This window comes from Panulirus ornatus, chromosome 45 (assembly GCF_036320965.1).
Source record: "Panulirus ornatus isolate Po-2019 chromosome 45, ASM3632096v1, whole genome shotgun sequence".
Taxonomy (NCBI): domain Eukaryota; kingdom Metazoa; phylum Arthropoda; class Malacostraca; order Decapoda; family Palinuridae; genus Panulirus; species Panulirus ornatus.
Genome location: NC_092268.1, coordinates 7509466 through 7524782, shown reverse-complemented (window position 1 = coordinate 7524782; position 15317 = coordinate 7509466). Strand labels below are relative to the sequence as shown.

The 15317-nt window shown below is 49.3% G+C and overlaps 1 long non-coding RNA gene across 1 annotated transcript in view; it reads left to right on the top strand.

Annotated features, from left to right (window-relative positions):
* Nucleotides 1–15317, top strand: part of LOC139763019 (uncharacterized) — a 72398-nt gene that overhangs the window by 31662 nt on the left and 25419 nt on the right. The window lies entirely within an intron of this gene.

Sequence of the window (15317 nt, the reverse complement as noted above, 5' to 3'; positions counted from 1 at the left end):
GGATTCGAACCCAGCTGGAGAACAAGCTTGCTTGCCAGCCGGCAGCAGAGACGCCACGTACGTCTCCTTCTTCGTCATTCCAAACACCACTTTCACGGCCTTGTGGATCACCTTCCCAACATTCCTTCACCATCAGCGCCACCACCACACTACACACACACTTTCTGGACTCGTGCCTTCATGTTCACTTCGTATTGCAGGGAGAGAGAGAGGGAGGGAGTGGGTGTTTACATCCCCCCTATATGAACACTTCATGTCCTTGAACAATGTATTGGCATCCATTTGCGGCCGCAAAAGTTCCTGTTTCCATCCTTCGTTCGCAAGCATTTGCCCTTCTTGCAAACATGGCTCGAGAATGGTGTGTCGTCATTGGACTTACAAAATCCACTTGTATCACAGCAATCCTTCAGTAAGTGTCTTATGTGAGTCTGTGATCTCATCCCAGTGTGTCCCAGCATTTGATGGATGTTAAGTGGAATGGACTCCATTGGGATGATCCGGGTGTGTGACTTTCAAAGCTTTCGAATTGCATATCAGGATTGGAATTAAGTGGGGATTCCTTTGCGATATTGATGTTTGGACTTTGTGTGGTCAACTTTAAGGTCAATCTTACCACAATCTGTTGGCCTAAGGTCACAAGTGACGATTTCGATCGTGTGTCGATCCGTCTCGGGGCGTAGCAGGGTTCGATGCCCGACCGAAACGCATGGGTCGTACCCCTTTGTTTTATTAACATATAGGTGAATAGCCAACCAAGACTTCGCTGACCATTAAACCAACATAATGTCTCTAGATATTATTACTGGCTCACCAAAGGACTTAAGTCATGTGTATATATACAAACTCCCAACACACAGATTGGAAATTACTCGCACAGATAATGTTATTCATATCTTCTGGACGCGTTAGACCAACCAGAAATGGAAAGGCATGTCTAAACACTTGTCCAATCATAGAAGGGCTCAGATATTCACCCTAAAGGAGAAACTCTTTCCATCATATGAGATCATGAAAACCACATTCGAAATCCTGGGAAGGTGATAAGAGATATTCTCTATCTATTCCTTCTGTTATCTGTGTCCCTGGTCGAGGGGGGGGGGGTCGAGGGGGGGGTTTCCTACCCTTCCTCTTGTATGGTTGAGTGTCATCTGTACTGATCTCTGGGGGGGGGGGTCTTCGTCTCTGTTCTGATCTCTGGGGGTGGGTCTTCGTTCACTGTTCTGATCTCTGGGGGTGGGTCTCTTCGTTTCTGTTCTGATCTCTGGGGGGGTCTTCGTTCTGTTCTGATCTCTGGGGGAGGGCTCTTCGTTTCTGTTCTGATCTCTGGGGGTGGGTCTTCTATCTGTACTGATCTCTGGGGTGGGTCTTCGTAATCTCTGGGGACCATGATCTCTGGGGGTGGTCTTCGTATCTGTTCTGATCTCTGGGGGAGGGTCTTCGTATCTGTTCTGATCTCTGGGGAGGGTCTTCGTTTCTGTTCTGATCTCTGGGGGAGGGTCCTTCGTCTCTGTTCTGATCTCTGGGGGGAGGGTCTTCGTTCTGTTCTGATCTCTGGGGGTGGGTCTTCGTTCTGTCTGATCTCTGGGGAGGGTCTTCGTTCCTTCGTTCTGACTCTGTGGGGGAGGGTCTTCTTATCTGTTTCGTGATCTCTGGGGTGGTCTTCGCATCTGTTCATAACTCTGGGTTGGGTCTTCGTATCTGTACTGATCTCTGGGGTAGTCTTCGTATCTGTTCTAACTCTGGGGGAGGGTCTCTCGTTCTGATCTGATCTCTGGGGTAGGTCTTCGTATCTGTTCTAATCTCTGGGGGTGGGTCTTCGTATCTGTACTGATCTCTGGGGGTGGGTCTTCGTATCTGTTCTGATCTCTGGGGGTGGGTCTTCGTATCTGTACTGATCTCTGGGGGTGGGTCTTCGTATCTGTTCTGATCTCTGGGGGAGGGTCTTCGTATCTGGTCTGATCTCTGGGGGAGGGTCTTCGTATCTGTTCTGATCTCTGGGGGTGGGTCTTCGTATCTGTTCTGATCTCTGGGGGTGGGTCTTCGTTTCTGTTCTGATCTCTGGGGGTGGGTCTTCGTCTCTGTTCTGATCTCTGGGGGAGGGTCTTCGTTTCTGTTCTGATCTCTGGGGGTGGGTCTTCGTCTCTGTTCTGATCTCTGGGGGTGGGTCTTCGTCTCTGTTCTGATCTCTGGGGGTGGGTCTTCGTATCTGTACTGATCTCTGGGGGAGGGTCTGCGTCTCCCTTCACGACGACTTCAGTGGTGGAGGACACGGACAGGGCCTCCTTCTCGTGGTCTTCGTGGTGGTCTCTGCGTGGTGTGCTGGAGTGGGAGAGACCACTGCTGGTGGCAACAGCGTCTGTGTTGGTTCGCTCACTCACTCACTCACTCGCTCGCTCTCCCACACACACCACCTCACCTCTTCTCCTCCTCCTTCTTCCCCCCCCCCCCCCCACCCCCAGGCCCCGACCGACCGACCGACCGACGTCCGGTCGGTCGGTCGGTCGGCTGACGCCTCCCCCCCCCCCCCCCCCCACACCACCCCCGTACATCCGCCAACTCTCGCCTCCTCCTCCTCCACCAACCTCACCCCACCACACATCGCCCCCCATCACCTTCAACTCACTCTCCAATCACACACCTCCCCCACTCTCTCTCTCTCTCTCCTCTCCTCCTCCTCTTATCCACATCTCTGACACACCTCACTCTCTCTCTCTCTCTCTCTCTCTCTCTCTCTCTCTCTCTCTCTCTCTCTCTCTCTCTCTCTATAGCAGCACCATGAGACTCATGAAACCACACACACACACACACCTCTCTCTCTCTCTCTCTCTCTCTCTCTCTCTCTCTCTCTCTCTCTCTCTCTCTCTCTCTCTCTCTCTCATACTTTAGTCGCCGTCTTTCCCGCGTTAGCGAGGTAGCGCAAGGAAACAAACTGAAAGAATGGCCCAACCCACCCACATACACATGTATATATACATACACGTCCACACACGTACATATACATACCTATACATCTCAACGTATACATATATATATACATACACAGACATATACATGTACATATCCATACTTGCTGCCTTCATCCATTCTAGTTGCCACCTCGCCACACATGAAATAACATTCCTTGCCTCCCCCCGCACGCGCGCAAGGTAGCGCTAGGAAAAGACAACAAAGGCCACATTCGTTCACACTCAGTCTCTAGCTGTCATGCAATAATGCACCGAAACCACAGCTCCCTTTCCACATCCAGGCCCCACACAACTTTCCATGGTTTACCCCAGACGCTTCACATGCCCTGGTTCAATCCATTGACAGCACGTCAACCCCGGTATATCACATCCTTCCAATTCACTCTATTCCTTGCACGCCTTTCACCCTCCTGCATGTTCAGGCCTCGATCACTCAAAATCTTTTTCACTCCATCTTTCCACCTCCAATTTGGTCTCCCACTTCTCCTCGTTCCCTCCACCTCCGACACATATATCCTCTTGGTCAATCTTTCCTAACTCATTCTCTCCATGTACCCAAACCATTTCAAAACATCCTCTTCTGCTCTCTCAACCACGCTCTTTTACTTATATACCACATGACTTACTCCCATCCACAAAGGACTTGCGAACCAACGACCGGACCTTTTGTGCGGCAGTTGGACGTTTAGCGTACCCAACGACCACACAAAAGGTCCTGGGTTCGAGTCTTTGCTGCAGGAAGGCAGCAAGGACTCGAACCCGAGACCTTTTGTGCGGCAGTTGGACGTTTAGCGTACCCAACGACCACACAAAAGGTCCTGGGTTCGAGTCTTTGCTGCAGGAAGGCAGGGGACAAAGACGTTACTGTAAACATAGTCCAAATAAGTTTCCAAACTAGTACACTTTTCACATAGTCAAAAATATATAGACCAGTTTAGTTAACGATACAATACAATACAGTACAATACAGTACAATACAGTGGCTCCAAATGAGGGACAAGAGAATGTTACACTGCTCACTAGGACCATTAGCTTGAAGGTATGAACCAGACATCACCTCTCGGGGTATTAATAGACTTTGTGGGTAACTATGCAGGGTAGGTTCTGATTGGTTGAGAAAGGGAGACACGCACATAAGATCCTGACGTCACCAGGGTAGGGACAGTTCTGATTGGTTGAGAAAGGGAGACACGCACATAAGATCCTGACGTCACCAGGTAGGGACAGTTCTGATTGGTTGAGAAAGGGAGACACGCACATAAGATCCTGACGTCACCGGGTAGGGACAGTTCTGATTGGTTAGAAAGATAGGGAGGACAGTCTGACCACCATAAGATCCTGACGTCGTCACTTGTGGTAGGGGACACATAACACTCGTATTCTGTTGATGATTGGCATGGAAGGTGCCCCCTCCACCATTCCACTCGAACGCAAAAATGACCCAAACTGTTTCTGGTTTAATTATTAATACTAAGAACTTCCATTTGTCCTCAAGTTAGGTTAAAAGTCCAAACACACACCCACAACTTATCGCTCACCGAATCATTTTGGGAGAATTGACCTCCAAAAGGAAAATAAAGTAGTTCAAGACACACCCACCTATACCCAGGTCAAACCCCGGGTCACCTGACCTTCCTTTAATCACTCTCTCTTACAAGGGTAACGACCAGTCAATGTTGGGTTTTTAACTTTCTTCAGTTCTGGCAGACCCTGATCATGAGGTGGACTGTCTCCACGAAACATGTCCTTCCTCCACATGTAGAAAAAAATGACATGTTACATGTAACTGTATGAACTCATACTGAAGTGCCATGCTGTTTCCTGCAGCACGCGGTAGCGACGGGAATGGATGAAGGCAAGCAAGCAAAAGTATGTATATGTGTATGTACTGAAGTGCCATGCTGTTTCCTGTGGCACGGGGTAGCGACGGGAATGGATGAAGGCAAGCAAGTAAGAGTATGTATATGTGTATGTACTGAAGTGCCATGCTGTTTCCTGTGGCACGGGGTAGCGACGGGAATGGATGAAGGCAAGCAAGTAAGAGTATGTATATGTGTATGTACTGAAGTGCCATGCTGTTTCCTGTGGCACGGGGTAGCGACGGGAATGGATGAAGGCAAGCAAGCAAAAGTATGTATATGTGTATATGTGTGTGTGTGTGTATGTATGTGTATGTGTGTGTGTATGTATGTGTATGTGTGTGTGTATGTATGTGTATGTGTGTGTGTATGTATGTGTATGTGTGTGTGTATGTATGTGTATGTGTGTGTGTATGTATGTGTATGTGTGTGTGTATGTATGTGTATGTGTGTGTGTATGTATGTGTATGTGTGTGTGTATGTATGTGTATGTGTGTGTGTATGTATGTGTATGTGTGTGTGTATGTATGTGTATGTGTGTGTGTATGTATGTGTATGTGTGTGTGTATGTATGTGTATGTGTGTGTGTATGTATGTGTATGTGTGTGTGTATGTATGTGTATGTGTGTGTGTATGTATGTGTATGTGTGTGTGTATGTATGTGTATGTGTGTGTGTATGTATGTGTATGTGTGTGTGTATGTATGTGTATGTGTGTGTGTATGTATGTGTATGTGTGTGTGTATGTATGTGTATGTGTGTGTGTATGTATGTGTATGTGTGTGTGTATGTATGTGTATGTGTGTGTGTATGTATGTGTATGTGTGTGTGTATGTATGTGTATGTGTGTGTGTATGTATGTGTATGTGTGTGTGTATGTATGTGTATGTGTGTGTGTATGTATGTGTATGTGTGTGTGTATGTATGTGTATGTGTGTGTGTATGTATGTGTATGTGTGTGTGTATGTATGTGTATGTGTGTGTGTATGTATGTGTATGTGTGTGTGTATGTATGTGTATGTGTGTGTGTATGTATGTGTATGTGTGTGTGTATGTATGTGTATGTGTGTGTGTATGTATGTGTATGTGTGTGTGTATGTATGTGTATGTGTGTGTGTATGTATGTGTATGTGTGTGTGTATGTATGTGTATGTGTGTGTGTATGTATGTGTATGTGTGTGTGTATGTATGTGTATGTGTGTGTGTATGTATGTGTATGTGTGTGTGTATGTATGTGTATGTGTGTGTGTATGTATGTGTATGTGTGTGTGTATGTATGTGTATGTGTGTGTGTATGTATGTGTATGTGTGTGTGTATGTATGTGTATGTGTGTGTGTATGTATGTGTATGTGTGTGTGTATGTATGTGTATGTGTGTGTGTATGTATGTGTATGTGTGTGTGTATGTATGTGTATGTGTGTGTGTATGTATGTGTATGTGTGTGTGTATGTATGTGTATGTGTGTGTGTATGTATGTGTATGTGTGTGTGTATGTATGTGTATGTGTGTGTGTATGTATGTGTATGTGTGTGTGTATGTATGTGTATGTGTGTGTGTATGTATGTGTATGTGTGTGTGTATGTATGTGTATGTGTGTGTGTATGTATGTGTATGTGTGTGTGTATGTATGTGTATGTGTGTGTGTATGTATGTGTATGTGTGTGTGTATGTATGTGTATGTGTGTGTGTATGTATGTGTATGTGTGTGTGTATGTATGTGTATGTGTGTGTGTATGTATGTGTATGTGTGTGTGTATGTATGTGTATGTGTGTGTGTATGTATGTGTATGTGTGTGTGTATGTATGTGTATGTGTGTGTGTATGTATGTGTATGTGTGTGTGTATGTATGTGTATGTGTGTGTGTATGTATGTGTATGTGTGTGTGTATGTATGTGTATGTGTGTGTGTATGTATGTGTATGTGTGTGTGTATGTATGTGTATGTGTGTGTGTATGTATGTGTATGTGTGTGTGTATGTATGTGTATGTGTGTGTGTATGTATGTGTATGTGTATGTGTATATATGTGTATATGTGTGTGTGTGTGTATGTATGTGTATGTGTGTGTGTATGTAAGTGTTGTTTTAGGAAACAGGACGACCCAGGGGGTAGAAACAGGCCCCCCTCACACACCTCCAGTGGGAGACAGAAACCAGATGGCCACACCGGGCCATCCATCCAGGCCACCCTCGACCCTTGGCCACTTTTCAGGTCAAGTTGGAGGTCAAATTGGAGGTCAACCTACGACCTTCAAGGACAAGAGAAGGTGTGTGTGTGTGTGTGTGTGTGTGTGTGAGAGAGAGACTTAGTGTGTGAGTGTGAGTGTGTGAGTGAGTGTGAGAGAGTGTAAGAGTGTGTGAGTGAGTGTGAGAGTGTAAGAGTGTGTGAGTGAGTGTGAGAGTGTAAGAGTGTGTGTGTGAGAGTGTGTGAGAGTGTGTAAGAGTGTGAGAGCATGTGAGAGAGTGTGTGAGAGTGTGAGAGTGTGTGAGAGTGAGTATGAGAGTGTGAGAGTGTAAGATAGTGTGTGAGAGTGTGTGAGTGTGAGAGTGTGTGAGAGTGTGTGAGAGTGTGTGTGAGTGTGAGAGTGTGTGAGAGTGAGTGTGAGAGTGTAAGACAGTGTATGAGAGTGAAGAGAGTGTGTGTGAGAGTGTAAGACAGTATATGAGAGTGTAAGAGAGTGTGTGTGAGAGTGTGTGAGTGTGTGAGAGAGTGTGAGAGTGTAAGACAGTATATGAGATTGTAAGAGAGTGTGTGAGAGTGTGTGAGTGTAAGATAGAGCGTGTGAGAGAGTGTGAGAGTGTGTGAGAGTGAGTGTGAGAATGTAAGACAGTATATGAGAGTGTAAGAGAGTGAGTGTGAGAGTGTAAGAGAGTGTGAAAGTGTGAGAGAGTGTGAGAGAGTGTGTGAGAGTGTGAGAGAGTGTGTGAGAGTGTAATTCAGCTTTGTACATATCCAGGGTCGTTTGCAGACAAGGAAGAGAGAGAGAGGTGCCTCTATCTACACCCCTCCCCCCCCCTCTCTCCTCTCTCTCTCTCTCTCTCTCTCTCTCTCTCTCTCTCTCTCTCTCTCTCTCTCTCTCTCTCTCCTCTCTCTCTCTCACTTGGCACTGTGCCTCGCTCGCGGGTGTGCCAAGGTCCTCCTTTATGTGGGGGGAGGGGAGAGGGGGAGGGGAGAATTGAGTAGGGGGGAGATAACCATTGCCATCATATCCTCCCCCCACGTCAACTCGCCCAGGTACCCCCTTTGCAACACTGTATTCATAGGCAAACAAGACAGGTTTGTTTGTACATAGGGCCCATGGCTTCCTCCAGACCCTACACACACACTGAGCCTTGTACATAGGGCCCATGGCTTCCTTCAGACCCTACACGAACACTGAGCCCTGTACATAGGGCCCATGGCTTCCTTCAGACCCTACACGAACACTGAGCCCTGTACATAGGGCCCATGGCTTCCTCCAGACCCTACACACACACTGAGCCTTGTACATAGGGCCCATGGCTTCCTTCAGACCCTACACGAACACTGAGCCCTGTACATAGGGCCCATGGCTTCCTTCAGACCCTACACGAACACTGAGCCCTGTACATAGGGCCCATGGCTTCCTTCAGACCCTACGCAAACACTGAGCCTTGTACATAGGGCACTTGGCTTCCTCCAGACCCTACACAAACACACTGAGCCCTGTACATAGGGCACAAGGCTTCCTTCAAACCCTACACACACACTGAGTCCTGTACATAGGGCCCATGGCTTCCTTCAGACCCTACACACACTGAGCCCTGTACATAGGGCACTTAGCTTCCTCCAGACCCTACGAACACTGAGCCCCGTACATAGGGCACATGGCTTCTTCCAAACTCTACACACACTGAGCCCTGTGCATAAGGCACAAGGCTTCCTCCAGACCCTACACACACTGAGCCCTGTACATAGGGCACTTGGCTTCCTCCAGACCCTACATACACTGAGCCTTGTACATAGGGCACAAGGATTCCTCCAGACCCTACACACACTAAGCCTTGTACATAGGGCACATGGCTTCCTCCAGACCCTACACACACTGAGCCTTGTACATAGGGCACAAGGATTCCTCCAGAGCCTACACACACTGAGCCCTGTACATAGGGCACTTGGCTTCCCCCAGACCCTACACACACTGAGCCTTGTACATAGGGCACAAGGCTTCCTCCAGACCCTACACACACACTGAGCCCTGTACATAGGGCACATGGCTTCCTCCAGACCCTGCACACACACTGAGCCCTGTACATAGGGCACATGGCTTCCTCCAGACCCTACGCACACTGAGCCCTGTATATAGGGCACTTGGCTTCCTTCAGACCCTACACAAACACTGAGCCCTGTACATAGGTCACCTGGCTTCCTCCAGACCCTACACACACACTGAGCCCTGTACATAGGGCCAAGGCTTCCTCCAGACCCTACACACACTAAGCCATGTACATAGGGCACAAGGCCTCCTCCAGACCCTACACACACACTGAGCTCTTGAACCTAGATCCCCTCATCAACATCCAATTTATATGATGCAATGTATATGTTATGATTCATATGTTTCAATTTATATGTTACAATTTATGCTACCATTTGTTACAATTTATATGTCACAGTTTATGTTACAATTTAAGTTACAATTTATATGTTCCAGTTTATATGTTCCAGTTTATATGTTCCAATTCATATGTTCCAATTTATACGTTCCAATTTATATGTCACAGTTTATGTTACAATTTATGTTACAATTTATATCTTCCAGTTTATGTCCCAATTTATATGTTCTAATTTATATGTTACAATTTATATGTTACAATCAGTAAAAAAAAACCCGACTCACTAGTTGGAAATTTATATAATCGAGAAAAAATATAGTTAAACCCCCCAAATTAAACTACATTACGACATTAACTTAAGGATAATTAAATTATGGCATTACACAACTGAAAGATAAATGAGTTATCGTATGTGCTGGACGAGGCTGGGGTAAGACCTTGGGGTAATTTATTTATTTAAAGTTTTTATAAATAAATATGTGGCTAACACTCCCCCCCCCCGTGTTTATATAAAAACACCTCTGCTTTTGGAGGCGTGCTTGCTTTTTTGGAGGCGTGCTTGCTTTTTTGGAGGCGTGCTTGCTTTTTTGAAGGCGTGCTTGCTTTTTTGGAGGCGTGCTTGCTTTTGGGGGCGTGCCTGCTTTTTTTGGAGGGCGTGCCTGCTTTTTTGGAGGCGTGCTTGCTTTTTTGGAGGGCGGGCGGTGCTCTGACTTTTTTGGAGGCGTGCTTGCTTTTTGGAGGGCGTGTTTGCTTTGCTTTGGAGCGTGCTTGTTTGGGGGCTTGCTTTGGAGGCGTCTGTTTGAGGGGTGTTTGCTTTTGGAGGCGTGCTTGCTTTTGGAGGGCGTGTTTGCTTTTGGAGGCGTGCTTGCTTTTGGAGGGCGTGTTTGCTTTTGGAGGCGTGCTTGCTTTTGGAGGGCGTGCCTGCTTTTGGAGGGCGTGCCTGCTTTTGGAGGGCGTGCCTGCTTTTGGAGGCGAGCCTGTTTTGGAGGCGTGCCTGCTTTTGTAGGCGTGCTTGCTTTGGAGGCGAGCCTGCTTTTGGAGGCACGCCTGCTTTTGGAGGCGTGCTTCCTTTGGAAGGCGTGCCTGCTTTTGGAGGCGTGCCTGTTTTGGAGGCGAGCCTGCTTTTGGAGGCGCGCCTGCTTTGGAGGCGTGCCTGCTTTGGAGGCGAGCTTGCTTTTGGAGGCGTGCCTGCTTTGGAGGCGTGCCTGCTGTGGAGGCGTGCTTGCTTTGGAGGCGTGCCTGCTTTGGAGGGCGTGCCTGCTTTTGGAGGCGAGCTTGCTTTGGAGGCGCGCCTGCTTTTGGAGGCGTACCAGCTTTGGAAGCGAGCCTGCTTTTGGAGGGCGAGCCTGCTTTTGGAGGGCGAACCTGCTTTTGGAGGGCGTGCCTGCTTTTGGAGGCGAGCCTGCTTTGGAGGCGGGCCTGCTTTGAGGGCGTGCCTGCTTTGAGGGCGTGCCTGCTTTTAGAGGCGAGCCTGCTTTTTTGGAGGCGAGCCTGTTTTTGGAGGCGAGCCTGCTTTTGGAGGGCGTGCCTGCTTTGGAGGGCGTGCCTGCTTTAGAGCCGAGCCTGCTTTTGGAGGGCGTGCCTGCTTTGGAGGCGAGCCTGCTTTTGGAGGCGCGCTTGCTTTTGGAGGCGAGCCTGCTTTAGGAGGGCGAGCCTGCTTTTGGAGGCGAGCAAATAGCTCGGCAAAGAGGCGTAACCACGACTGCACCAACATGTCTCGCCTTGCCTGCTTGTGGCAAGCATACCAAGCACTCCCTCCACCCTCCCTCCACCCCTCCACTCCCCTCCACCCACTCCCCTCCACCCTCCCCTCCACTCCACCCACTCCCCTCCACCTCCCCCAACCTCCCCCAAACCACAGCAACAAACCACCTCCCCCCCTCCCTCCAACCACCTCCTCCTCCCTCCCTCCCTCCCACACCTCCCCTCACCCCTCACCCCTCAACCCCCACCTCCCCTTCCCCCTCAAACCCCTCACCACCTCCCCCCCTCTCCACCTCCAAGAGAGACAAGAAGTTGTAGGAGAACTAGTCTTAGTGAATCTCTCTCTCTCTCTCTCTCTCTCTCTCTCCTCTCTCTCCTCTCCTCTCTCTCTCTCTCTCCTCTCTCTCTCATTCTCTTCTCTCTCTATCTCTCTCTCTCATCTCTCTCTTCTCTCTCTCTCTCTCTCTCTCCTTCTCTCTCTCTCTCTCTTCTCTCATCTCTCTCCTCTCTCTTTCTCTCTCTTATTTCTCTTCCTCTTATCTCTCTCTCTATCTCTCTCTCTCTCTCTCCTCTCCTCTCTCTCATCTCTCTCCTCTCTCTCTCTCTCTCTCTCTCTCTCTTCTCTCTCTCTCTCTCTCTTATCTCTCTCTCTCTCTCTCTCTCTCCTCTCTCTCTCTCTTATCTCTCTCTCTCTCTCTCTCTCTCTCTCTCTCTCTCTCTCTCTCTCTCTCTCTTATCTCTCTCTTATCTCTCTCTCTCTCTCTCTCTCTCTCTCTCTCTCTCTCTCTCTCTCTCTCTCTCTCTCTCTTATCTCTCTCTCTTATCTCAGAGATAACGCCACACAGGAAGACTGGAGATAAGATCTCCCAGTGACAGATAACGCCAGGATGGTTTGAGGGGAAGGGGAAAGGGGAAAGGAAAGGGGAAGAAGGAAGGGGGAAAGAAGGAAGGGGAATGTCTCGTCTACTGGGGGAGAGGGAGAGGGGGAAGGTGGGGGAAGGTGGGGAGGAGGAGGGGGGGAGGAGGAGCCCCCCAGCTGGGAGATAAGGAGATAAGGATTTGGACAGGGAGAGAAGAGAGAGAGAGAGAGAGAGAGAGAGAAGAGAGAGAGAGAGAGAGAGAGAGAGAGAGAGAGAGAGAGAGTGAGTCTCTCTCTCACTTGCCTACGGAAGCACTGAAGTTCCCAAGGATGCATTGCATTGGTGCTTGACATACGTCATATATATATAATATATATTAAATTATATATATATATATATATATATATATATATATATATATATATATATATATATATATATATATATAATATTCCTATGAGTCCACGGGGGTAAATGAAACAGGATAAGTTCCCAAGTGCACTTTCGTGTCATAATCACATCATCATCAGGGGAGACACAAGAAGTTAAGAATAAAAGGCTTTTATATATATTGGTGTAGGTCGTTAAAAGGCCTCCATGCAACACAGACCACCCTCTCCAGTACCATGCAACACAACCCACCCTCTCCAGTACCATGCAACACAGACCACCCCTCTCCAGTACCATGCAACACAACCCACCCTCTCCAGTACCATGCAACACAACCCACCCTCTCCAGTACCATGCAACACAGACCACCCCCTCTCCAGTACCATGCAACACAACCCACCCTCTCCAGTACCATGCAACACAACCCACCCTCTCCAGTACCATGCAACACAGACCACCCCCTCTCCAGTACCATGCAACACAACCCACCCTCTCCAGTACCATGCAACACAACCCACCCTCTCCAGTACCATGCAACACAGACCCACCCCCTCTCCAGTACCATGCAACACAACCCACCCTCTCCAGTACCATGCAAACACAAACCCACCCTCTCCAGTAACCATGCAACACAGACCACCCCCTCTCCAGTACCATGCAACACAGACCACCCTCTCCAGTACCATGCAACACAACCCACCCTCTCCAGTACCATGCAACACAGACCACCCCCTCTCCAGTACCATGCAACACAACCCACCCTCTCCAGTACCATGCAACACAACCCACCCTCTCCAGTACCATGGTGTTCTTCCTGGAGGAGGTTCAATAGATGGTGTTCTCCCTGGAGGAGGTTCAATAGATGGGTTCTCCCTGTATCTGCAGGAGGAGCAATAGATGGGTTCTCCCTGGAGGAGGTTCAATAGGTGGGTTCTCCCTGGAGGAAGTTCAATAGATGGGTTCTCCCTAGAGGAGGTTCAATAGATGGGTTCTCACTGTAGGTGCAGGAGGTTCAATAGATGGGTTCTCCCTGCAGGTGTAGGAGGTTCAATAGATGGGTTCTCCCTGTAGCTGCAGGAGGCTCAATAGATGGGTTCTTCCTGTAGCTTCAGGAGGTGCAATAAATGGTGTTCTCCCTATAGCTGCAGGAGGAGGTTCAATAGATGGGTTCTCCCTGTAGCTGCAGAAGGTGGTTCTATAGATGGGTTCTATCCGTAGCTGCAGGAGGTGCAATAACTGGTGTTCTCCCTTTAGCTGCAGGAGGTGCAATAGCTGGTATTCTCCCTGTAGCTGCAGGAGGTGCAATAGCTGGTGTTCTCCCTGTAGCTGCAGGAGGAGGTTCAATAGATGGGTTCTCCCTGTAGCTGCAGGAGGTGCAGTAGATGGGCTCTCCCTCTAGCTGCAGGAGGTGCAATAGCTGGTGTTCTCCCTGTAGCTGCAGGGGGTTCAATAGATGGGTTCTCCCTGTAGCTGCAGGAGGTTCAATAGATGGGTTCTCCCTGTAGCTGCAGGAGGTGGAATAGCTGGTGTTCTCCCTGTAGCTGCAGGAGGTGCAATAGCTGGTGTTCTCCCTGTAGCTGCAGGAGGTGCAATAGCTGGTGTTCTCCCTGTAGCTGCAGGGGGTTCAATAGATGGGTTCTCCCTGTAGCTGCAGGAGGTTCAATAGATGGGTTCTCCCTGTAGCTGAAGGAGGTTCAATAGATGAGTTCTACCTGTAGCTGCAGGAGGTTCAATAGATGGGTTCTCCCTGTAGCTGCAGGAGGTTCAATAGATGGTCTCCGTACTGAAGTCAATAGATACTCTCCTGTAGCTGCAGGAGGTTCAATAGATGGGTTCTCCCTGTAGCTACTGGAGGTTCAATGAGTTCTCCCTGTAGTGCAGAGGTCATAGATGGTCTCCTGTAGCTGCAGGAGGAGGTTCAATAGATGGGTTCTTCCTGTAGCTGCAGGAGGTTCAATGGCTGGTGTTCTTCCTGTAGCTGCAAGAGGTTCAATAGATGGGTTCTCCCTGTAGCTGCAGGAGGTTCAATAGATGGGTTCTCCCTGTAGCTGCAGGAGGTTGTAGCTGGTGTTCACCCTGTAGCTGCAGGAGGTTGTAGCTGGTGTTCACCCTGTAGCTGCAGGAGGTTCAATAGATGGTGTTCACCCTGTAGCTGCAGGAGGTTGTGCTGGTGTCACCCTGTACTGCAGAGTGACTGGTGTTCACCCTGTAGCTGCAGGAGGTTCAATAGATGGTGTTCACACCTGTAGCTGCAGGAGGTTCAATAGATGGTGTTCACCCTGTAGCTGCAGGAGGTTGTAGCTGGTGTTCACCCTGTAGCTGCAGGAGGTTCAATAGATGGTGTTCACCCTGTAGCTGCAGGAGGTTCAATAGATGGTGTTCACCCTGTAGCTGCAGGAGGTTGTAGCTGGTGTTCACCCTGTAGCTGCAGGAGGTTCAATAGATGGTGTTCACCCTGTAGCTGCAGGAGGTTGTAGCTGGTGTTCACCCTGTAGCTGCAGGAGGTTCAATAGATGGGTTCTCCCTGTAGCTGCAGTTGCGATGTCGAGGTCGAGGCTCTGGGATATCCCGACCCCCCCGCTGGGATACAGGGAGAACCCGGTGGTGGGTGGGTGGGAGAACCCCACAAATGTACTGGGATCAACTGGAAATGATTTCGCTGTGGGACTGTAGCGCAAGATATCGACCAGCGCCGCTACCAGGGGGGGTGATCAATGACACGCCACCGCCCCTCACTGCGCAGACCAGGCCCAGCCCGACCCCCTCACTGCGCAGACCAGGCCCGGCGGCCCAGCCCCCTCACTGCGCAGACCAAGCCCGGCGGCCTGACCCGACCCCCTCACTGCGCAGACCAAGTCCAGCGGCCCGACTCGACCCCCCCTCACTGCGCAGACCAAGCCCGGCGGCCTGACCCGACCCCCTCACTGCGCAGACCAAGTCCAGCGGCCCGACTCGACCCCCCCTC